Source organism: Chiloscyllium plagiosum, unplaced genomic scaffold (genome assembly GCF_037043375.1).
Source record: "Chiloscyllium plagiosum isolate Xiang-an unplaced genomic scaffold, Cpla_swu_hap1 HiC_scaffold_46, whole genome shotgun sequence".
Classification (NCBI taxonomy): domain Eukaryota; kingdom Metazoa; phylum Chordata; class Chondrichthyes; order Orectolobiformes; family Hemiscylliidae; genus Chiloscyllium; species Chiloscyllium plagiosum.
Genome location: NW_028270184.1, coordinates 42,988,973 through 43,010,011, shown reverse-complemented (window position 1 = coordinate 43,010,011; position 21,039 = coordinate 42,988,973). Strand labels below are relative to the sequence as shown.

The 21,039-nt window shown below is 45.1% G+C and overlaps 1 long non-coding RNA gene across 2 annotated transcripts; it reads left to right on the top strand.

Moving 5' to 3' along the window:
- The first annotated feature begins 530 nt into the window (after positions 1–530).
- Positions 531–20,418, top strand: LOC122552404 (uncharacterized). Of its 2 annotated transcripts, none has more exons than XR_015754583.1 (4): positions 531–567; positions 1,557–1,663; positions 6,103–6,228; positions 19,671–20,418. It is a non-coding gene; the product is annotated as an uncharacterized LOC122552404 (long non-coding RNA). The 2 variants fall into 2 exon arrangements; XR_015754584.1 differs by lacking the exon at positions 531–567 and adding an exon at positions 1,295–1,395.
- The last annotated feature ends 621 nt before the right edge of the window (positions 20,419–21,039 follow it).

Genomic DNA, 21,039 nt, shown 5'->3' with positions numbered 1-21,039 from the left:
CTTCTCCTTTTCCAAGATCTTTTGTTCTGATGTTATGCATTCCTTCCTCACTCGTGACTTGGAGGTGCTGGTGTTGGATTAGGATGGACAAAATTAAAATTCACAGAATACCAGGTTATAGTCCAACAGGTTTATTTGGAAGCACTACTTTGCTGGTCCTTCATCAGGTGGTTGTGTGATTTTTAACTTTGTCCCTCACTCTTGTAACTGAGAAACAGCAACAAAAGCCACGAAGCAGTGCGCAAGCTCCAGCCAACAGTTGGTATTGTGGACAATCTCAGAATACAATGGGATATTGATCAGATGGTCCAATGGGCTGAGGAGTGGCAGATAGGATTTAATTTAGACCGATTAGGATAGGATATCTGGTTATCATCGACAGGTTGGACTGAAGAAGTGATTGATGTCAGCGGCGGACCAATGCATAAGTAGGGGAGGAGCTGGAGGACCTGGCGGGGCAGTTGGTCCTCCGACCAATCAGTGAATGGGGGCGGGACTAGACTATACCACGTGATCATCCTCGCGGTGGGCGCGAATCTTCGGAGTGTGGCGCGCGGAGTGCTGTCGGTAAAGAAAGAAATAAACAGCAGGAAGCGGGAGGGAAATGGTGTTGGTATGGTCTGAGAGGTTTTACAATCATTTGGTACACATCGGAAAATACAAATTTGAAACTTACAGTCCCGTTTTTGCAGCAAACGGGAAAATGCCTCGTTGAGTGATCGGCCCGAGTGAGCGCCGCCATCTTTATTCGGGGCAACGATTCACTGGATACGTGCGCGGCCGCCAGCTTTGTAGGGGGCAAAGTTCAGAGGGATGTATGTGCAGCCTTCCCTGGTAAAAAGAGTGATAGGGCAGGATTTACACAGAGCACATTCAAACCCAGAGAAATGTTTTTTTTTTCTGGATTTGTTTCGTCATTCATTTAAATGATATGGATGTGAATAGAGGCCGTATAGTTAGTAAGTTTGCAGGTGACACCAAAATTGGAGGTATTGTGGACAATGAAGAAGGTTATCTCAGAGTACAGTGGGATATTGATCAGATGGGCCAATGGGCTGAGGAGTGGCAGATAGGATTTAATTTAGATAGATTAGGTTAGGATATCTGGTTGGCATAGTTTGGACTGAAGAAGTCTGTTTATGTGCTTGACACTTGTTCATTATCGAGCTTCCTCCGTCTCTCATGGGTGTATTTTTGCACTGTATAGTATTTTACAATTACTTTCACAGCTGTTTTGTAAATGAATTGAAAAATGTAGAGCTGGAAAAATACAGCAGGCCAGGCAGCATCCGAGGAGCAGAAGAATCGACTTTTCGGGCATAAGCCCTTCTTCAGGAATGTTAATGAATTGTCCACTGCTGCGCGGCTCCTGACCATATGCTGTTCCATTATCAGGTTATTTTTTCCACAATATCTTTGACAGTCAAGAATTGTTTTTTCCAATAAGCGAGTGCATTTTCCTTCAATTTCTGACAGTCAAAGTCTGCACCATTTTCATTCCTTGTAATTCATATTGCACTCCCTGAAACATCAACTGCGTATTTCTCCTTCCACAGAAACCAGTGATCCATGCCAAAGACTTGTTGCCTGTGGAGACGGTGATGTTTGACTTCCTTGTACTGCTGCAGTTTGTATAGTGAAGGTGCTCCCACAACGTGATTGGGTAAGAGACATTACAGATTATTCACTCAGCGATATTGAAGAGTAGATGATATCTGTACAAATCATCATGGTTTTAATTTCACAAAAATATTATTCAGAACTTTTGACATAAGGCTACAGATGGAGAATATTGTGTCCAGTGACCAAAACTATTGCCAAATAAGCAGTTTTTCAGGAATGCCTTAAAGGAAGAAAGTAGATCTTAGAGGATTAGAGTGGGGATTCCAGACCATGTTCCCTTGGAGTCTATAGGAACAGTCACACAGGTGAACTCAAAAATAAACACATAATTGAGAGTCTGAACTAAAATGAGTTATTGAGATATGAAAGGGTGTGTGGTGCAGGGAGATAGGAATGATTACAGCCAGGAATTAATTCAAAGGTGCGAAAGTAAAATGGGATTCTTTTGATTGATCAGCAAGTTTTGGGACAAGTGAGCACTTCGGCAGTAGAGTTTTCAATTTTCTTGAGATTATCGGGAGGGTGAATGTGGGATGCTGGCCAGGAGTGGGTTTAGATAATGAAATCTAGAGTTAACAAAAGGAATGAATGAGAGTTTCAGCAAATGAGCTGAGACTGTGGTGAGGTTAGGTGATATGACTGAAGTCAAAATAGTGGTCTTGGAGGGGTTTTGTCATCCTCACCTCATTCAGCTGTTTGTCAGTTTGTGAATCAAGTCTGTAACAAGCTCAGGAACTGAGTGCCCAGTTTGGGTTCTGCCAGGGCCATCGCTGAGCAGGTTATTGCTGAGCAGGTGCTTGACAGCACTGTTGATGACACCTTCCATCACTTTACTGCTGAGCGAGTGTTCACTGATGGAGGGGAATTGGCTGAGTTGGATCTGCTCTGTGTTTTTGTGTTGGAACATCCCTGAGCAATTTTCCACAAAGTCAGTAGGTGCCAGTGCTGGAGCAGTACTTGCCTTGGTGGGCAGCAGGTTCTGGAGCACAGCCAACAGTATTATTGCCAGAATATTGGCAGGGCCCATACCTTTACACTGCTTATCCATTTCTTGATCTGATTTGAAATGAGTTTTCAACCAAGTCGATTCATATCTGTGATGTCAGGGACCAATCGAGAAGGCTCATCCACTTGGCATTGCTAGCTGAAAATCGCTGCTAATGCTGTCCTCTTATCTGTTGTATGAATGTGTGAGACCCCTCCATCAGTAAGGGTGAGGATATCTGTGATGCTTCCTCCAGTGGGTTGTTTAATTGTCCATCACTATTCTTGACTAGGTGTGGCAGAACTGCAGAACTCAGATCTAATCTATTGGTTATGGGATCACTTAGTTCTATTTGGTGTTGCTTGTGCTGTTTGGCATGCAGGTTTGGTAGCTGCACCAGGTTGGCACCTCATTTTTAGGTATGCCTGGTACTGCTCCTGGCATGCCCTCCTGCATTCACCATTGAACCAGGGTTGATTCCCCTGGCTTGATGTTAATGGTTGAATGGGGGATATCAGGCCATGAGATTTCAGGTTGGGCTGGAGTACAGTTCTGCTGCTGTTGTTGGCCCACAGTGAGGCGGACGTTGCAGCGTCAAGAGGGCTGATTGTGTGGTTGTATTTGCTAGTGCATTGGTAGATGTAATGTGGTCCATCTAGTTTCATACCTTTGTTGAGACTGTGCAGTGATTAATACAATAAGTGACTTGATGGGCCATTGACGGGTTTCTTTCCCTCAAGGACATTGTCAATGGCAGAAAAACATCCCCAATGGTTCCATGGCAAACAGTCGATTCTTCATTCCAGTTATTTTTTTCTTGACTACACAGCCACCCTCTACCGATTTGTAATTCAAACCTGAACTTCAGTTGTATATTTTAATATTCTTGATAAATGATAAATACGGCAGGTTTGTTCACTTATTTTTAGAATCGCTATCACTGGTTTTGTTTATTATTTTGGAAATAAAAAAAATGTCCATTATCCTGTCTCCTCCATCCGCCCCTCCAACAACAAGAGTGAGGAGCACATGGAGTTTCTTTGTCAATAACATTGAGACAATCCGATCAGCTGCCTCTGCTTCTTTCCTCCCTCTCCACTAGCCCACCGAGCCAAACTACCTCAAAAGGGTGCTCCTCATTTTAGATCTAAACTTGCATTTCCTAGAGTCTCTTGTCAAGCCTTATTAGAGGTCATCTTGACCATTTACCCTAGTGTAGCTAAATCATGGACATTCGAAATCTCTCTCTCATCCTCTTGCTTGTCACCCCCACCCCCCCACCCCCCCAACCCCCCACCCCTTGCAATTCACAGATATTGTTCCATGATCTGTCTGTCTGTCTTTTCTGGTTATGTCCTTCTCTCCCATTCTGCTAAAACCTAATATTTGACCTCACCATCATTGGAAAAATCCTGCTCCATCTCCACTCTCCCTTTCCTTTCTGAATTCATTGTATTTGGTGTCCCTCCAGGATCTATCTTTGGTCCATCCTGTTTCTCACCCACATACTGCCAGAAGGTAACATCGCCCAAAAGCACTGTGTTAGGTTTCACTTGTATACTGACAATGTCCAGCTCTCCCTCCCCATCATCCGTCTCCATTACTCCACTATTACTCAGTTATCAAACTGCTTACCACACTTAGATTAGCTGCAATTCACTCCAATGAAACACTGTAATTGTTAAACCCATTGCCTTCAGTTGCTATTCCAAATTCATTTCCCTTACTGCTGTGTCCCTCCCTCTCACTGGGAAGTGTCTGAGGCAGAACTACATTCTTCACAATATTGCTTTCATATCTGACCCCAAGGTGACCTTCTGATCAGACATCTACACAATCACAAACACCAGGAATTCCAATTTCTAAAACGTTGCTTGTCTCCTTCTCACCCCAGCTCTATTGCTACTGAAACCCTAACCTGTGTCGGTGTTGTCTTTAACTTGACAAATCTGAAACAGAACCCTTGATTCCGCGACTGACCCAGAATCTGGTCCAAGACTCACCCGTAATCGGACACATCCTCTCCATATTTACCCTGTCAACTCTCGACAGAATCCTGTATGTTTCAAAGAGATCACCTCTCATTCTTCCAAAGTCCAGTGAGTAGTTTCCCAGCTTATTCAGCCTTTGCTTACAGTATAATCACTTCAAAGCAGGGATCATCCCAATGGATCTTCTCTGAAATGCCTCCAATAAACTGCTCTATTTCGTTAACTAAAGCGACCAAATCTGTTCACGTTACTCCAGATGTGGTCTCACTCGCCATTTGTTTAGTTGCCCTAAGGTATATACTCCAAACTCTTATATTGCAAACTCTTTGAAATAAGGGACAGCATTCCATTCCCCTTCCTGATTCCATGTTGTAACTGTGTGCTAGCTTTCTGTGATTCCTGCTCATTTTCCCCCAGTCCCTTTGTGGTGCAGCTTTCTACAGTTTATCCCAAGTTATACTCTATTTTCCACCCACGAGGCACAGTGGCATCACTGTGTAAAAGATCAAGTCAGCATTGTCCTACCCGACCATAGGACTGCTCTCTCATTAGAGAGAGATGTCTGGTCGCGGTTAACCTGAATATTATTACAGCGCAGGCAAGGGGAGAGGTTGAAAAGGAGAGTACATTAATTGTGGATGGTTATTCTTGATGTGTATTAGCAACACACATGTCACGTGAACAATTAATGTTAAAAAAGCCCCACAAATTCTGCAACTAAAATCCCCCATTCCTTGAACCAACCTGGTAAATCTCCAGTGCCCCCCTCTCAGGGACCTTGCCATCCTTCACAATGTGTGGGCGATCTATGGTTCGCACAGACCCAGCTGCTCTGAACCCTGTGGGTGATAGCATAGAGCAACAGTTGCACTAAACCTCACTGTCTGGAAGAGAGTGAGAGACAGAAATCCCGATGGCATTTAAAATCTATTTAGGAACATACTTGCAAGGCCAAGGCTGACAGGTCTATGGGCTCTGTGCTGGAAAATGGGATTAAAATAGTTAGCTGGGAGATTTCTTCACAGCATAAACCCAATGGACCACAAAACCGTTTTCTGTCATGTAGACCACAGACGCATAATATCGGGATATGACAAGCCACAATAGAAACCAGGTCAGAGAAGGTGATATTAGAATAGATGATACGTGATTGATTCATGTTTAATGGAGGAAAATGTGACAGAGGTTAAGCAGGACATTGTGGAGCTCTGGGTGCAGAATCTGAAATAAAAATGGGTTATCCTGAAGGCTGGAATTAAAGAAAGGCACATCATAGAGATTTGTGAGGGTGGACAAGATTAAAGAGAGAGAGGGTGTTGAGACTGGAGGAGATTAGATATTGGAGGATGTTGCAGAGATTGAAATGTTTTTGGTGCAGAGATAGTGATAGTTCTGAGGCTAGAGAGGAATTATAGAGATAAGCATGAGTTGTTAGCTTTCCCAACACTACCTCTTTACTGATAATGATTGTTTCTCTGTCCTCATCTGCCATTGCCTCCATAGGCTTGCGACAATGAGAGTACACAGACAGTATGTTCCTGTTAAGGCCAAGGCTGGGAGGCGTCGAGAATGCTGCATGACCTGCGAAATTGAGGCTCTGGTGAAGAAAATGAAGGAAGGATATGGCAGGTACAGACCACTGTTTGTGTGAATCCCGAGAGGACTATAAGGGCAGTAGGAGTATGCTCGCGGGAAGCCAGGAGGCAAAAAAGGGGACATGAGATAGCTTTGGGAAATAGGTTTAAGGAGAATCCAAAGAGATTCTACAAATACATTAAAGACAAAAGAATAACTAGGCAGAGAATAGCAACCCTCAAAGATCAACAAGATTGTCTATGGAACAGCAGGATGTGGGAGAGATTCTGCAAGTATTTCATGTCAGTTTTTACTGAAAGGGGATATGGAAGTTAGAGAAGTTGGAGAAATAAATAGTGATAACTTGGCAAGTGTACATATTACAGAGGAGGAGGTACTGGATTTCTTAAAATGCATAAAGGTGGATAAATTCCTGGAATCTGATCAGGTGTATCCCAGAAATTTGTGGGTAATTAGGGAAGCTTTTGCTGGGCCCCTCGCTGCAATAATTGTATCATCGATCGCCACAGGTGAGGTGCTGGAAGACTGGTGCCATTATTTGAGAAAGGTGGTAAGGAAAAGCCAGGGAACTATAGACCGGTGAACCTGAAGTCAGTGGCAGAGAGGTTGTTGGAAGGGATTGTCAGGGATAGGATTTACACGTCATTGGAAAAGCAAGAAATGATTAGGGAAAGTCAGCATGGCTTTGTGCATTGAAATCATTAACTTGGACTTGAGAAAGACACAAGGTTTCACATAACACACTGGTTAGCAGGTTCAACACCATAGAATTCTGGCGGAACTGGCTGTTTGGGTACGGAATTGGCTGGAAGGTCGAAGAGTCATAGATGGACAGCACAGAAACAGAGACCCGTCGGTCCAATCAGTACATGCTGATCAGATATCCCAACGCAATCTAGTCCCACCTGTCAGCACCCAGCCCATATCCTTCCTAGTCATATACACATGAAGATGCCTTTTAAATGTTGCAATCGTAATGGCCTCCACCACTTCATCTGGCAGCTCATTCCATACACGTACCACCCTCTGTTTGAAAATGTTGCCTCTCAAGTCTCTTTAAAGTCTTTCCCCTCATATAATAAACCTCTGCCCTCTAGTGCTGGGATCCCCCACGCCAGGGAAAAGACATTGTCTATTTATCCTATCCATGCACCTTATGTTTTTATATACATAGATAAGATCACCTCTCAGCCTCCGATGCTGCAGGGAAAACAGCCCCAGTCTATTCAACCTCTATTCAACCCCCAGCCTAGCTCAAATCCTCCAACCCTGGCAACGTTCTTGTAAATCTTTTCTGAACCCTTTCAAGTTTCACAACATCCTTCCAATAGGAGGGAGACCAGATTTGTACGCAACGTTCCAAAAGTGGCCTAACCAATGTGCTGTACAACCGCAACATGATCTCATAACTCCTGTACTCAATACTTTGTCCGATAAAGGAAAGCATACCAAATGCCGCCTTCGCTATCCTAACCACATGCACTCCAAGGTCTCTTTGTTCAGTAACACTCCTCAGGACCTTACCATTAAGTGTGTAAGTCCTGCTAAGATTTGCTTTCACAAAATGCCACTCCTCAGCCCATTCACCCATCTGATCAAGATTCCATTGTACTCCTGAGGTAATCTTTTTCACTGTCCACTACACCTCCAGTTTTGGTGTCATCTCACTAACTATACCTCCTATGTTCACATCCAAGTCATTGATGTAAATGACGAAAGGTAGTGGATCCAGCAGTGATCCTTGTAACACTCCACTAGTCACAGGCCTCCAGTCTGAAAAGCAACCCTCCATCACCACCCTCTGTCTTCTGCCTTTGAGCCAGTTCTGTATCCAAATGGTGAGTTCTCCCTGTATGCCATGAGCTCTAACCTTGCTGAGCAGTCGGTGTCATCGTGGAGGGTGCTTTTTGGACTGGAAGCCTGTGATGAGCAATATGCTGTCAGGCTGGGTGCTGGGTCCACTGCTTTTTGCCATTTATATAAATGATTTCTATGTGAATATAGGAGCTATGGTTAGTAGGTTTGCAATAGACACCAAAATTGGAGGTGCAATGGACAGCAAAGTTACCTGAGATTACAATGAGACTCGGATCAAATGGGCTAAGGAGTGGCAGAGGCAGTTTAATTTAGATATATGTGAGGTTCTGCATTTTGGAAAAGCACATCAGGGTGGGACTTATACACTTAATGGGAAGGTCCTGGAGCGTGTTGCTGAACAAAGACACCTTGGAGTGCAGTTTCATAGTTCCGTGAAAGTGGAATCATAGATAGACAGGGTAGTGAAGAAAGTGTTTGGTGTACTTGCCTTTATTGGTCTGTGCATTGAGTACAGGAGTTGTGACGTCATTTTGCGGCTGTACAGGACATTCATTCAGCCACTTCTGGAATTCTGCTTTCAGTCCTGGTCTCCCCGCTATTGGAATGATATTATGAAACTTGAAAGGATTCAGAAAAGATGCAAAGATGTTGCCAGGGTCGAGGGATTGAGCTATAAGGAGAGGCTGAATAGACTGAGGCTGTTTTCACTGGAGAATCGGATGCTGAGAGGTGACCATAGAGGTTGATAAAATCGTTCGGGGCATGGATAGGGGAAACACCCAGGGTTTTATTGCTGTTTAGGTGAGTCCAAAACTAGAAAGCACAGGTGTGAGGGAAAAGATTGAAAAGGGATATTAGGTGCAAAGTTTCAAGCTGAACGTGGTATGTGTATGGAATGAGCTGCCAGAGAAAGTGTGGAGGCTGGTACAGTTACAACATTTAAAAGGCATCTCATTGGACATGTGATTGGGAAAGGTTTAGAAGGCTATGGGCCAAGTGCTGGCATATGGGACGAGATTAATTTAGGATATCTGGTCGGCATGGACAAGTTGGACTGAAGGGTCTGTTTCTGTACTGTACATCTCTATGGCACTAATAAAATTAAGATAGGTTTCTCTTTTATGGAGAGTTAGCAGAAGGCCAGACAATTCTCCTTGGAGCTGAGAAGGTTAAGCAGTGATTTCGACCAGGAGTTGATTTGTTTCCAGGGTATTTCATTTACAGAGAGACAGAGTGAGAAATTTTTAACGTCACAATTTTTAGTAACTATTTTCAGGTAACTGGAAAATAATGCAGAGAAAAAATGTGAAGATTATTTTACTCACTAAGTTCTGAGCATCTGGAACAGTTTGAAAGAGAGCTGGATGCAGATTCAGTAGTTATTGTCAAAATTTAACAAATGGGAGGTGAGTTGGGATAGACTGGCACCATCTCCAGAGGGAGAGAGTACAGCCCCAATGGGCTGAATAACCCCCAGCCCCTGTGCTCTGTGATACTGACCCATTCACTGTGAATGATGAAGCTCATCACAGAACAGAGCCGTAGAGCTGTACAGCATGAAAATAAACCCTTTGGTTAAACTGGTCCATGCTGACCAGATATTCCAACCTAATCTAGTCCCATTTGCCAACACTTGGCACATATCACTCTACATCCTTCCTATTCATATACCCATCCAGATGCCAAATGGTATAATTGTACCAACATCCTCCACTTCCTGTCAGAAGATTCCATACAGGCACCAAACTCAGTGGGGGACAAAAAAATGCCCCTCAGATCCATTTTAAATTCTTCCCCTCTCATCTTAAACATATGCCTTCTCACTCTGGACTCCCCCGCCCCAGGAATATGACCTTGTCTATTTATCCTACCCATGCCCCTCATGATTTTATAAACCTCTATGAGGTCACTCCTCAGCCTATGATGCACCTGGGAGGATCCCACCACTCGGGTCACAATGGGGCCTGGCTGATTGACACGGCTTCAGACCAATAGGAGAGTTGGCGTGATCCTCCAGCCAATGGGAGTGAATGAGGGGTGGGTCCAGCAGGCTAACACATGACCATCAGCTTTGCAGGCGCAGTGTCACTGTGAGGGGGGACTGAATGTGAAGGAGTGGGAGAGACCGCAGATACTGGGAGAGAGATGGAGTTAGTGTGGACTGGGAAGGTTGATAAACACTGTTTCCGTCTGCTGGACCTGAATTAGATACTCCGAGTAAATTAGAACCAAAAGAACTGCAGATGCTGTAAATCACACACAACAACCAAAAGATACTGGAAAAGCTCAGCAGATCTGGCAGCATCGGTGAAAATAAATCAGTTCGCATTTTCGATCCAGTGACGCTTCCTCAGGAACTGATGTTACTGAGAAAAAATGTCTGTTTTTATGCAGAAGGTAGGGGTTAAGGAGTAAATGATAGGTGGGGATAGAGTCCAAAGAGAGAGATAGGAGCAGTTGGACAAAGGAGTGGATAACGATCTGACGGGGGGAGGGTGAATAGCTGTTTATGGGGACTGTTAGTGGCTAACCATAGGTAATGTGTAATGGCAGGCTACGTAATAACAAGGCCTGGTATGTGGGGTAGGGGGCAAAGACACTAGGACGTGGGAGAGTTCAACACCTAAAATTATTGAATTTGATGTTGAAGCCAGAGGGTTGCAGAGTCCCCATGTGGTGTTGTTCTTCTAGCTTGTGTTAAAGTGTGGCGCTGGAGAAGCACAGCAGGTCAGGCAGCATCCAAGGAGCAGGAGAATTGACGTATTGGGCATGTCAGCACTTCATCAGAAATGTGGGTGGTGGAATACGGCTGAGAGATAAATAGGGAGGGGTGTTTGGGGTTGGGGGAAGGGAACTAGGGAGGCAATAGGTGGTTATAGATGGAGCGTAGTGGAGGATGGAATGGATAATTGGGAAGGAAGATGGCCAGGTGGGACTGTTCAAGAGGCCAGTGCCGAGTTGGAGGGTTGAATCTGAGATAAGGTGGGGGAGGGGAGATGAGGAAACCTTGATGCCGTGTGGTTGAAAGTTCCCAAGGTGGAAGATGAGGTGTTCTTCCTCCAGGTGTCGGGTGGCTCGGATTTGGGGATGGAGGACTTGCATGTCCTTGGCAGCATGGTGGCGGAGGGGGTGGGGGGTAGCCGAAATGGTCGGCCACAGGGCGGTGGGGTTGGTTGGTGCATGTGTCCCAGAAATGTTCCCTGAAATACTCCACAATTTGGCGTCCCGAGGGCAAGGGACACAATAGGTGAGGTGTTTGGGTGGGCAGGGAAATCTCTGTTGGATGTGGGAGGATCCAGTGGTTCCTTGGATGGAGGTGACGGGAAGGTGTGGGCAAAGGTTTTCCACCACTTGCAGTGGCAAGCGAAGGTGCCTGGAGTGGAGGGTGGGTTGGTGGGGAGTGTGGATCTAACATGGAAGTCACAGAGGGTATGGTCTCTGTGGAATGCTGAAAGGGGTGGGTAGGCAAATATATCTCAGGTGGTTGGATCTGATGGTGGAAATAGCAGAGGATGATGCGTTGTATCTGGGTGGAAGGTGAGGATGGTGGGATTCCATCTTTGTTGCATTTGAAGGGGTGGGGTTCAAGGGCAGTGGTATGGGAAGTGGAGGAGATACACTGGAGAGTATTGTTGACCACATGTGAGGGGAAATTGCAATCCTTGAAATAGGAAGCCATTTGGTATGTTCTGAAGTGTTCTTCCAGCTTGCATCAAGTTTCACAGGAACACTGCAGTAAGCATGAGACCGAGATGTTGGACAGGGAACAGTCTTGTGTGTTAACGAGCAGGCAACTGGAAGCTCAGGGTCTTTTTTGCGGCGCAATGTAGAACATCAGCCGCCATTTCCACCACCGCCACTGAGATGCTAGAAGGTTCCTGTCTCCTCCATTACATAGAACATAGAACATAGAAGAATACAGCGCAGTACAGGCCCTTTGGCCCTCGATGTTGCGCCGATCCAAGCCCACCTAACCTATACTAACCCACTATCCTCCATATACCTATCCAATGCCCGCTTAAATGCCCATAAAGAGGGAGAGTCCACCACTGCTACTGGCAGGGAATTCCATGAACTTACGACTCGCTGAGTGAAGAACCTACCCCTAACTTCAGTCCTATATCTACCCCCCCTTAATTTAAAGCTATGCCCCCTTGTAATACCCGACTCCATACGCGGGAAAAGGTTCACACTGTCAACCCTATCTAACCCCCTAATCATCTTGTACACCTCAATCAAGTCACCCCTAAACCTTCTTTTCTCTAATGAAAACAGCCCCAAGTGTCTCAATCTTTCCTCATACGATCTTCCTTCCATACCAGGCAACATCCTGGTAAACCTCCTCTGCACCCGTTCCAGTGCCTCCACATCCTTCCTATAGTATGGCGACCAAAACTGCACACAATATTCCAGATGCGGCCGCGCCAGAGTCTTATACAACTGCATCATGACCTCAGGACTCCGGAACTCAATTCCTCTACCAATTAACAGCTTTCCACCTTCCCACTCCTTTATCTTTCCAAATGATCCTGTGTCTCTTTGGGCTCTGTCCCCACCTATTATTTACTCTTTAACCCCTATCTCCTGTAGTTCAAAGATCTGTAGGTTAGGTGAATTGGCCCAGCTAAGTTTCCCGTAGTGTTCAGGGATGTGCATTAGTCCAGGAAAATGGAGAGTAATAGAGTAGGAGAATGGATCTGGGTGGGATAAACTTCGGAGGGTGGGTGTGGAATTGTTGGGCCAAAGGGCCTGTTTCCTGAAGGGATTCTAATTTTCCCAGCTGTCATCGGTTCTGAGGAAGGGTCACTGGACCCATGATGACCCTTGGTGTGTACAGGAGGCGGAAAGGGGAGAGTGGCAGCAGAAACCGGATGAAATGTATCAGTGTAGACTGGGAGGGTTTAGTTACACTCTGTGCCAGTCGTTAGTCTGAATTAGAAACTCTTCGTCCCACGTTTGCAGCAAAGGGGAACATGGCTTGTGCCTCAGGCAGTGAGAGGTCCTGGGTTATGGCCGCCATCTTTATTTGGGGCAAGGTACCGCAAGGAGCATGCACGTGTCCTCTTCCTGGGTGGGGGAGGGGTGATTTGAAGAGGAGCATTTACACCTCAAACACTTACCAAGAGAAGTGTTTGCCTTCACTATTCATTTTGCACTGACTGAGCTTTGTTTTGTGAATTCATTTTATTGGATATTAGTTGAGAATAATTGAGACTGGGATCTCAATAAATAAGTTTCTACAGTCAGCGGAGTCATCAGGATCTGAATATCATTGGCATTTAACTGTGGAACGAGAAAGGTTTGTCCGTTCTGTCTGTGGGAAAATATCTTCAATATTTTTGTCAAGCCAAAAGCAGAAAGGTGTTCAAGTTCATGGTTGGATCACCCTTGGGGTATGTGTTCAATTCTTGGCCCTGTAGCTGTGGAAGGAGGTATTGGCCTGAGAGAGAGCACAGATTTATCCAAATTACACCTCGTCTTTTTGCAGGGATTGTCAGATTTAGTCTCAATCATCCACTTTATAATGTTAATCTGTAAACTCCCTACTTCCAGTTCTCTGCAAATTTCTCATTTAAATTCCTTGTGGACTCAAATTCCAGCACCATTTCAGGTGGAACATTCCAGATTCTGACAACTGTCTGTTCATTCAGAAACTGCTGAAGTCCATTTTGACTCTGGGGTTACAAAGGGCTGAATTGAAAGATGAGATGCTGATCCTGTGCTCCCATTGAGGTGCATTGGAACAGTACAGGAGGCTGAGGGCAGTATAGGTGTGAGCAGACAATGAAAATGACAGGGCTGCACTGAGTGCTGCTTGGCTCAATGAGAGTGTTTTGCAGTTGGGTGTAAATAGTGAGGTGAGACAGGGAGAAGGTGAAGCTGAAACTCAGTTTTAGTTCAGGCCTTTCAGAAATTCAGTCCCAATGGGAATAGCCAATTTGTCAGTATTTACGTTTTTAAAGTTTGACATATCCGCTTAAGTAAAGATGTTTTTTTGTTATTATACTGGACATGTTTGAAGTGAAGGGAGGTTGCTCACTCATTTAAATTCTCTTAATGGGAGTAACTAGATGAATGTAGAGAGATGTTGTGACAGGAGCCCTCAGACCCGTGGTGTGCTCCTCTTGCACAATGTGGGAAATAAGGGACGCTTCCAGTCTCCCTGACGGCTATGTGTGCAGGAAGGGTTCCCATCTGCAGCTATTGGGAAACTGCTTTTCAGAGCTGGAGCTGAGAGTGGATTCACTGTGGAGCATCTGCAATACTGAGAATGTTATGGACAGCATGTTTAGTGAGTTAGTCACACTGCAGGTGAGGGTTATGCAGGCAGAAAGGGAATGGGTGAACATCAGATCTAGTAAAAGGCTCAGGAAGCGAGTACAGGAGTCCCCCGTTGTTATCCCCTTCTCATACAGCTACTGTATACCGCTTGGGATTCTGTAAGGGCCGGAATGGGTGGGGTGGTTTCTCGGGAAATCAGCAACAGCCAGGTTCATGACACCACAGAGACCTCTGCTGATCACAACAAGAGGACTGAGTTGCAGGGCTATAGTGACAGGGGATTCAATAATCAGGGGTACAGCCAGGCACTTCTGTGTCCACAGACATGAATCCAGGATGGTGTGTAATCTCCCTGGTGCCAAGATCCATGATATCATGGAGTGGCTACAGGACATTCTGGGGCTGGAGGGTAAACAGCCCATGGTCGTGCAACACACAGATACCAACGACATCGCTAAACAGAGGGATGAGGGCCTGAAAGCTGGACATAGGGAGAGCAGAGATGCATTAAAATGTAGTTCCTGAAATGTAATAATGTCAGACTTACTCCCAGTGCCATGTGCTGATGAGAAGGTAGATCAGCTGGATGTGTGGCTGGGGAAATGGTGTACCAGAGAAGGGTTTTGATTCTTCAGGCACTGGGACTGTTTCTGGGTTAGGTGGGACCTATACCAGCCTGACCGGTTACCCCTGGGCAGAGCTGAGACAAATCTGGTGGGGGCTTTTGCCAGTTCTATTGGTGAATTTGTAACTAGTCTGGTAGGGGGATGGGAACTAAAGTGTAGGCTTAGATGGGTCAGATTCAGGACAGGGAATGGGAGGTAGAATATTAGTGATGTAGTTAGCGGCTCAGAAAGCCAAAGGAAAGGAGGATTAAACGAAGATTGAGTCCCTCTTCAGCCATCAGTCCTGACATCCAAGGAATGTGAGTCAACAAAATATGACTATGACTCTGTGCTTCAGCAAAATGGTGGAAATCTGCAATAAAAACAAAAAGCGCTGGAGATCCTCAGCAAGTCTGTCAGCATCTGAAATGGTGACAGATGCAGGAAATATTGCAGCCTTGAAGAAGTGTTTAGATGATCACATCAAGTACTACAATATCGATTACATGCTGAGTGCCAGAACGTGGGACTAGCATAAATAGGTGCTTGATGACCAGCATGAATACGATGGGGCTGGAAAGTTGACGTTTCGGGCCAGGGCTATTTATCAAGACTGACAAAGGGTCCCGACTCAAAACATCAACCTTCCTGCTCCTCTGATGCTGCCTGACCTGCTGCACCTCCCCAGGTCCACATTGTACAGACTCTGACTTCCAGCATCTGCAGTCCTTAACTATCCTCACATCCCAGGACTCATCTGGTGATCCACCTTTACACTCTCTCAATAACCAGGAGAGCCTTCCTTGGAAAAGGGGAACAAAGGTGTAAAGAGTAGTCCAGGTGTGGTCTCACCAAGGCCCTTCCAGAAAGGGATCCCTGCCCCCATCTTATCCATATTGGTCATCAAGCACACATGCCTGGTGTGATCATCTAAACATTTCTTCAAGGCTGCAATGTTTCCTGCATCTGTCACCATTTGAGATGCTGCCAGACCTGCTGAGGATCTCCAGCACTTTGTTTTCTCTGCTGTAGAGTATCGGAAGGGGGGATTTGCAGTTGAGAAATTCAAATTGAACCTCATGTTCAGATCTGATAATTACTTGATCCGTGCCGATCTGAATATCATTGACCTTTTCATCTGGATGGAAAGGTGTGCATTCTGTCCATGGACGAATATTTCAAATGTCAGTGTGACTGGAAAAAAGTACTGAGACAGCGAAGTCCATGTTAGCGTGGTGACTGTGGAGAGAGATTTCACTGGTTTTTGAAAGTCTAAAAAATCATGGCACATTTCCCTGGAACAGGTAAGCCACAGATTGGTTTTGTATGAGGACCATTAACCATGAAACCAGAAAGACAAAAGGAAAATGGGATTGTTGTAACGGAGTGAATTATAGATCATTGATTGTAATCCATTGGCGTTGTCATGTCGGTTCCAGTGCCATGGGGAAACACGGGAAATGTGATGAATGCAGTGTAGGTTTCAGTTATTAAACTGGAAAGGTGCAGGAGAAATTTACAAGGATGATGCCAGGTCTCAGGGGTCTGACTTACAGGGAGAGGTTGGACAAGCGAGGACTTTTTTGTTTAGAGCAGAGGAAACTGCGGGGGAATATTTTATAGAAATGTATAAGACCATGAGAGGCATGGGTAAGGTGAATGCACTTGGTCTTTTTCCCAGGGACTCAAGGATTGGAGGGCATCAGGTTAAAGTTAGAGGAGAAAGAATACATGGGAACCTGAGGGGCAACTGTTGTACACAAAGGTGGTATGTATATGGAATGAGCTGCTAGTGGAAGTGGTTGAGGTGGGTATATTAACAAGTAAAAGACATTTGGACAAATACATGGATAGGAAAGTTTCAGAAGCAGATGGGCCAAGTGCAGAGAAATGGGGTTAGCGTGGATAACCATTCTGATTGGCTTGGGCCAAAGGGCCAGTCTCTGCTGCAGGACGCTATAACTCTAAGTGCATTTGCTATTTCTCCCCCTAACTCTGTTGGTATCATGGGATATATTCCATCAGGGCAAGGAGACTTGTCTACCTTTAGCTCCATTAGCTTGCCCAGCTCTAACTCTTTCGTGATAATGGTTGGTTCTTGGTCCTCGCCTTCCTCAGTCTCCTTATCAATTACTGGCATGTTCTTCGTATCCTCCACTGTGAAGACTGACTGCTGTGTGCTCATATTCCTGAACTCTGCTGGATAGGAATAACTAGGCACAGAACTCTGAGAGGTCTTCTTTGAGTCTTTATTGATGAGACACGGCAGCTACCTGGATAGTGTACATGCAAAACGTCTTCAGGCAGCATCAGGTAACTCCCCGCCTGTCTGGTGTACGCTCCCATTCTTATACCTTTTGTGGTTTGTGTCTTTGAATACAGACTGTCTCTCAATATTATCTCCATGGCAACGGCAGTTCAAAAGTCTAGTTCAGTTCAGCACTTTGTGGTTAAACCACACACCCCTCCCCCACACCCCCGTGGCTCCCTCAAGTACTTGACAGGCGCTTCAGTTTCAGTGGGGCTGTCTATCGGGATTCTGATGTGCAGGAGCCGGGGTTGGGGTGGGGTGGACAAAGTTAAAAACCACACATCACCAGGTTATAGTCCAACAGGTTTATTTGGAAGTACAAGCTTTTGGAGTGTACTGTGATTTTTAACTTGATCAGGATTGTCTCTATGGTAACAGTTAAGTGCTTCAACAATTACAGAGGCCATATGTTCCCCACACAATAGGTTTCCCTCTAGCAGTGTAAACTCTATCCTGGCCATGGGGATAACTACTCATCACTTTTTATCCCCAATTCCATCATGCTTTCTGTTGATATTTGAAGTTTTTCCAATCTCCAAATTTATCCTTGGTCTTTGCCAATTTGTATGCCTTCTACTTCAATTTCGTAGACTCCCTAATTTCCTTAGACATGGCAGATTACTCCTTTTTCTACAGTCCTCCCTTTTCACTGATTATATAGTGTTCCATCTGTGTTCTAAATTCAACCAGACTTATGACAAGTCTTTTTATCAGATTACGAGGGGAGGCAATGTTTCCTGGAGTTTTCGGTTTCATTGTCAGCGACCTTGGCTTTGTAATAAAGTACAGGATAGATATTCACAACAGAGTATTCTGGACGCTGTGAATGTACTACTATCTAAAACCATAAATCACTGTCTCCCCTCAGTTTAAAATTGCAAAATCATTATCTCCTACACGCTTCCTCACTCTCTAAGTTTGGAACGCTAATCCACCTGACTATCCTGCTGTTTCTGAAAATCTCCTTTGGTGAAGATGGGTGAGTTTTGGATTCATCTTTCTGGTTATTACTGTAAGAAGATAAGCACTGGGCACAGGAGAGGCAATGCAGCCCTTCAAACCAACTCCAACATTTAATACGGTGATGATTGAGCTCACCTCAGTCTCAGCTGGATTTTCCCACCTGCTCTCTCTCACACTTCAACTCATTGTAAATTAAAAATCTGTATCTCTTCATTAAATTTGCTCATGTCTTGGCATCCACCGCATTTTGAATAGGAAATTCCACAGATTCACAACACATTGAGATAGGTACATTCTTCTTCATGTGAATAGAATAGAGTCCCTATAGTGCAGAAACAGGGTATTCATCCATCGATTCCACACCAACCCTCTGATAAGCATCCCATTCAGACCTACCCATTCCCTATAACCCTGCATTTCCTGTGGCGAATTGCCTAACCAGCACATGCATGGACCCTGTGGGCAATTTGACATGACCAATCCACCTAACCTGCACATCTTTGGACTGTGGGAGGAAACTGGAGCACCAAATAAAACCATGCACACATGGGGAGAATGTGTAAACTCCACACAGTTGCCTAACGCTGGAATCAAACTCTGGTCCCTGACGCTGTGAGACAGCAGTGCTAACCACTGAGCCACCTCTGCTTAAAATCTGATGCCCATTATTAACCTCCCCATCCCGCAATTGGCGGAATGTATATTCCTTACATCAGAAATCGGGGTGTCTAAGCGGATGTCTCAGTAAATCCCAATGACAGCCGACATGTCCTGTGTGTCTGAATGGATATCCTATACACAACACCCTCCAGCCCACGCTTTCTTTCACTTTCCAGGGACAGGTCTCCAGAGGCTTCATGGGGACTACAACTCCCACAGTCCCTGAGGCACGGACTACACGTGTGTGGGGAAACACAGCACTGTACATGTACAGAATATGGGTGGGTTTTGGAGCATGTTCTTTGAGGTAACTAGGAGAAAGCATTTCACACTGTGATTGTCTGGAGAGGGGACGCATCTGCCTATTGTATTGATCAGCTGGGGGGGGGGGGGGGGGGGTCAAAGTGTCACTGTGCCCAGATGGGACCAAGTTCCATTCGCAACTTGTCATAACACTGGGAATTGACCAATGGGAAGCAAGGAAGTATCTGACCCATTCTCCCAGACTGAAGGTTCCTCTTCTGTCCAGGGTCTGCCACCTCCCTTTCATTCTGCTGTTACATTATTGACTTGCAGCAACTGAAGGGAAAGGAAGTGAACCCAGAAAGGGTGCAGAGTCTAACCAGTGACGAGAAGTGGTGGCATGGATCTGTTTATCAGTAATGCTATGAGAATGGGGAGAGTGTACATTAGGGGGTAGCAGAGTCAGAATGGTGGGAGAGAATAAGTGGGCTGGAGGGTTACAGCTTTGGGGGAAGAAAGGGGAAAAAAGTATTCCAGAGAAACTAGAATTGTCTGTTCTGAATTTCTAATATGTACATATTCCTCTTATACAGGGTGCTAGATAGTGAAGATTTGCAGAGTGAAATCTCAAAATCACGTGCAGATCGTGATTAAGTTAACCAGCATTTGAAGAACCAAAGATGGAGAATCACTCGGCCAAAGTCCTGCAACACTCTCCCTCCCAGCATTGTTGGTCTGTCTGTGCCAAATGGACTGCGAATGGTTCAAGGCAGCAGCTCCCTACCATCTTCTGAAGGGTACCTAGAGATGGGGAATAAATGCTGGCTGAGCCAGTGATGCCCATATCCTGGAAATGGTTTCTATCTCTCGTTGCTGAAAGCCAGTTGATGTTACTGCAGGATGATGAGGGATGCTGAGTGCATCCTCCAGGAGACAGCACCATCATATTAACCCTGCCTACACCCACACAGTAACACCGCAAAGCCACTGGAACAAAAGGCAGTGAAGCTAATTGAGGACATAGATATAGTTCTTCAAGGTAAAGTCATGAAAGGGGATTGGAGCACAGCAGGAACAGGAGACTGAGCTGGATGGTCAGCTGTTTCCCATTGAATGGTGGAGCAGGATTGAAAGGCTGAATGGTCTCCTCCTACTGCTATCTTCCAGGTATGTATATAGCCATGGAGCCCGAGTAGGAAGTAGTAGGCAGGGATTCTCCAGGAGATTGCAATTCCACATCAGTTTTTAGTGAGGGATGGTTTGATGGATTCTATTTAACATTTATCTTTAACACAAGGTTTGCAAATTTTGGTTTAAAATGTTGTAAAAGCTTTTTGCACTGCAAATAAAATTAAAGAAAATAAATTGAACTGTCTGAATATAACAGTGTTAAAACTTTCAACCTTTGTAAACCAAAATCCTGTCTATTCCTGGACACCATCACTTTCCAGCTACTCAAACTCCAGGGAAATATTCCCTCCCTGTCTGAACCTTTGGTTTGATTTAACTGCTTTTCTGTTCTCGTTCTGTTGGCTGTGAAGCGTTCTTTTTCCCCATTTCTCCGACTCAGAAATGTGAGCACAGCAACCTTCCCCCCATCAAAATCATCATTATGCCATTTTGCTTTTGGTTAACATTTCATCACCAGCTGTGCAAAAGTGAGGACCGCAGATGCTGGAAACCAGAGCCAAGATTAGAGTGGTGCGGGAAAGGGCCTTTTGCCAAAACGTTGATTTTCCAGCTCCTCGGATCCTGCCTGACCTGCTGTGCTTTTCTAGCACCACTGTAATCTAGACATATAATCACCAGCAGTAAACCATTTGTAAAACCAATTGAATATTTCCAAATAGCCCATTACGGGCCAAGCAAACCATTGTAAGTGACAGAGTGAGAAGGGACTAAATCAAAGTAGAGTTGTGGGGAGGGAGGCAGCGGTGGAGATAAAGCACTGTATCCCCTGCG